Raw genomic sequence first — 4,991 nt, 5'->3', positions numbered from 1 at the left:
AGCTAAGTTCGAAACCAAAAAAGCATCATTTGAGGTAGATCTTTCTAGTCTCAATGATTCCTTGAAGGAGCAACAACATCTCGCTGAGGAGATAAGTCAGTTAAAGGAGCAAGCTCGTGTAGAAAAATTCCATGAAGCTGAAAGAGCAAAAGCGACACTCAAGATTCAAGAAGAAGAAATCCAGAGAAGACTCGATGCTTTAACTTTGTTTCTCCATATGGACTAAAGATCTTATGATTTTGATTTTAAAACTTTTTTTAGTTTTAGCTTTAGTTTTTGATAGTTTTATTTTTTTTTTCTTTTGTTTATTAGCCTTGAGGACTAATAGTATTTTGTCATTTAGACCTTTTAGAATTTTGACTCCTTTTTTAGGAGGAATAAATAATATATATATATAGATATTTCTTTTTTATTTTGTGGCTGCATCCAATTTTGTTTAGATTGCCTACGTACCCTTTTAAGGGATCAAACCGTTCGTAGTTCTTTACAATTTTTTTTTTAGGAGATAAAATTTTTTATTTTGTGTGTCTGGGCCTAGTTATAAACTAGATTGCCTACGTACCCGAAGTGGGATCAAGCCTTACGTAGTTCATTGCACACTTGTCTCTTTTTTTTAAGTGCACTATCTACACCATGGCTAAATACCTTTTTGTTTAAGTGTAGAAATTTTTGATGAACTTCCCATTAACACACAGATAAATTCATCGACCTTCTGAATTTGAAAGTTCATATGCCCCTCTTAGGAAGACCTTAGTGACAACATAAGGTCCTTCCCATTTTGTCTCAAATTTTCCTTTCATCCTTCTAGTTATGACAATCAGTCTTTTCACAGTAAGCACTAGATCTCCAACCAAAAAAGATCAAAATTTAACTTTCTTGTTGCATGCCCCAACTACTTGGGCTTGGTAAATTTTGAGCTTTTGCTGAATAGCAAGCCACTTTTCATCTAATGCTTCAAGCTCGGCTAGACGGACTTGTACATTTTCATCTGGGTCTGTTAGTTGAGTAACAATTCTTTATGAAGGTATTTGAACCTCCAAAGGTAACACTGCCTCAGATCTAAACACCAAGTTATAAGGTGTGCAACCAGTCGCAGTCCTCATAGTGGTTCTATAATCCCATAAAGCTTCTAGGAGGCGTTCATGCCAATCCCTCTTATTCTTTGTCGTTGTCTTCTTCATGATTTGCATAACACTTTGTTAAAATGCTTCTGCTTGACCATTTGAAGACGGGTTGTAACTAGCTGAGAAACTGTGCTTGAATTTATACTTGTTCATTAACTTGACCATTGCCTTACATTTGAAATAAAGGGCATTATCGGAGATAATTTTTGAAGAAACCCTTAATAAATTACGTTGGTCCTTATAAAATCAGCGGCATCTTCTGCTCATACTTCTTTTAGTGGTATGGCTTCGGCCCATTTGGAGAAGTAATCTGTGATGGCCAAAATATATTTATGGGCTTTGGAAGAGGGTGGCGTAAAAGGACCAATGACGTCCATTCCCATGTTTCGAAAGGCCATGAGAGTATAGAAGGATGGAGTGGTTGAGGGGGTTGGTGGATGAAATCTCCATATAATTGGCATGACTTACAACATTTAGCAAAATTAATCGCATCTTGAACCATAATAGGCCGATAGTAACCCAATCGCTATAATTGAGCCGACAATTTTAGGCCGGCTTGATGGGCGCCACATGTACCGGCATGAGTCTCTTGAAGTGCATGTGCCGCCTCTTCTATCGAGAGACATCTCAACAATATCTCGTCGAATGAATTCTTGTACAATGTGTCATTAAAGACCGTAAATTGAGGCGCTCTTCTTCTTACATCCACTCTTTTCTTCAAGTCTTTTGGCAAGACTCATTTTTGGATGTAGTCTTTGATTGGCTGACGCCAGTCATTTTCATTTGCACTATCCAGGAAAGTTATCAAGTTGACTATATTTTTTGTTGGAAATTATTTTACCAGGATCTTAGATCTACTCACAAGTATGTTGATTAACACCCTAAATATGAACTTCTAAAACGATTATAAAATAAACACATATAAAGTATGAGAAAACTTACATTGGGTGCAGCGGAATAATATGTCTCCTTCCGTTCAGATCTCTAACCTTGTATCATTTCTGTCGCAGAGTATTATCAAGATCTGAACCTGGATCTCTTTCTCTCCTTTCTTTAGTGCTGAATCTCCTTCTTGTTGAATGTCTTTCTTCACGATCTTCCTCACTATGATTGAGGTATCACTTGTTGTGTGTGGGCACTACTCTATCACTAAGAGGTTCGAAATTATTCAAGGAAGAAGAAGAGTATGAAGGTGGCGGCTAGGGTTTAGAAAGAGAAGGCTCAGGTTTTTCTCTAAAGGAAACCAGAAGTAAAAGTGTAAATTTCCTAAAGCCTTCACTATCTATTTATAGCATTCCACATAGGGTTAGGTTTGAATTATTTGGCATTAAAATAATGAAAATATCAGATGATAAAGCCTATAAAAGTGGCCGGCCATGGCTATATGGATTTGGGCCTCACTTTTTGCAATTTTGCAGTTTTATCATTTCTGCATCTCATTTTCTCAAAAACGCCAATTTTCAAATTCAACCATTTAAATGCCAATTCTAACTATTTAATAACTATAAATAATTATTAAATAATATTGTCATTTATCATATTTATTAATTGAACCATACAAAGTATCTTAATTAACAAATATGCCCTAAAACTCTTTCTTTACAATTTCGCCCTTACCTAGTGAAAAATTCACAAATAGACATAGTCTAATTTGAGAATTATAATTTATTAATCAAAACTAATTAAATGAGTCTTACAAGTAATATTATCTCAACTAGTGGGGGGACCATGGGTCTATATAACCGAGCTTCCAATAAGCAGATCAAGAATTCATAACCTAAATTCACTAACTTATTAATTCTTCGTTGAATCCACACATAGAACTTAGAATTGCACTCTCAGTATATAGAACGCTCTATATGTTCCACCATATAGACACATCATTAGTTATCCATTGTTATAATCCTAATTTGATCAATGATCCTCTATATGAATGATCTACACTGTAAAGGGATTAGATTACCGTAACACCCTATAATGTATTTTATTTTTAAAACACTTAATCCTGTATAAATGATATTTCAGCTATGTGAAATGAGTACTCCACCATTTATTTTCATTTGGTCAAGCTCGAAGGAAATCATCCTTTACTTACTATTCGCCAGATAGAAGCTATAGATTCCATGTTTATGTTAGCGCTCCCACTCAATTGCACTACCGTGTTCCCAAAATGTACGTATCACCCTGACCCAAAAGTAGGCTTAACTAACAAATCAAAGAACAGGAATAACACTGTTGAGATTGAGCCTAATCATATCAGGATTAAGATCATTTGATCTAGGATCAACTAGGCGATATTGACTTGAATAGATATTACGGTAAGTTTAATAAATCAATGTCAAAGTTCAATATCGGTCCCTTCCGATCCATACTCCATGCACCCAACCTGAGCTTTACTTTAGCCAATGCTCTGGAAAGAACATAGTATTATACCAAATGCAAGTAAACTCTGTTGTAGATTATCATATCAGTAAAACCCTGTGTCTGATAAATCTAGGAATCTTTATTCACATAGTCATGTTTACTTTCCAATGTGTTGACAACACAATAAACAAGATCAAGTATGTGAAAAGGGTTTCAGATGAATTTATAAATCAAATAGACAAGCAAATGATAAGATGGACCAAAACATACACAAATGAATGAAAAATACTTCTGTTTCTTTATTGATGTTGAATAAAATGGATTACATTAAATTGGAGTTTTATTTAGGGCATAAAAACCAACATTTTTTTCTTCAACTCTTTCCATATATTGGGATAATACATGGCGTTCCCCTATGGTAATTTGGATATCCCTTTCTTCAGGAAGTGTTAGTGATGCACATATATTATCCAATTCATCAGCTTTACCATTTTTGATATGGGGATCTGATTTAGAGTTATATCTTGGAATTGTCCAAACAAGTATTTGGCCTTTCATGATAAGGGACTAAATTCTCATGCTTGGCTACAAATTCACCACTCATTTATTTAATAACCAGAAGAGGATCGCCAAATACCTTTAATGACTATATTTTCATTTCAAGTGCAACTTCGAGGACAATAACTAATGCTTTGTATTCTGCTACATTATTGGTGCACATAGCTAGAATATGGAAAGAGTAAGGTATCAGGCCTCCCGACGGTGTCACAAAGACAATTCCAGCACCTGCCCCACTACTTCTTGCTGCCCCATCAAAATATAATTGTCATGATGAAGTATCGACTGTGAAGACTTCTTTGTTAGGAAGATTGTAACACCCTAACTATCTTAGGCGTATTACGTGATTTTTAAACGTACTGTGCAGCTCGTTGCTAATCAACGAGGTTTATGGAAAAACGTGATTAATTAAAATTTTGCTTTTTCATTAAACTTATAAACCATTTTACAAAAGTCTCGGGATCCCGATTTATAAAATACTTACAAAAGTTTTAACTGATTAACTTTTACATCAAAATGAAAGTCGTCTAACGACAGTTACAAAAATCTCAGCCGTGCTGTCCCGAGGATCGTACGCTCCAGGCCTAACCGCCCCGACATGTACAATCTCATAAGCTCGCTCACGGTCCATCAGCAACTGCCTTGCCTTTACCTACACATGAACATAAACTGTGAGTCGACAGACTCAGAAAGAAAAGCATAATAATATCATACATAACTAACTGCCGTGTCCAACACGATACTGAGTCCCGCTACTGCCATGTCCAACATGGTACTGAGCTACTACTGCCATGTCCAACATGGTACTGAGTTTAGAACGTTCAGGGGACGGTACTATTGACAAGTATCCTCCTGATCGGTCGAACCGGTCATACTCCGCCGCCTTGGTCATACTCCAGCTGTACCGACGGGATAGGTCAATAGCACCGAACCACCAACCAAGTG

This window comes from Cannabis sativa, chromosome 3 (assembly GCF_029168945.1).
Source record: "Cannabis sativa cultivar Pink pepper isolate KNU-18-1 chromosome 3, ASM2916894v1, whole genome shotgun sequence".
Classification (NCBI taxonomy): Eukaryota; Viridiplantae; Streptophyta; class Magnoliopsida; order Rosales; family Cannabaceae; genus Cannabis; species Cannabis sativa.
The sequence above is the reverse complement of the archived record's forward strand: the minus strand, read 5'-3'. Positions refer to the sequence as shown.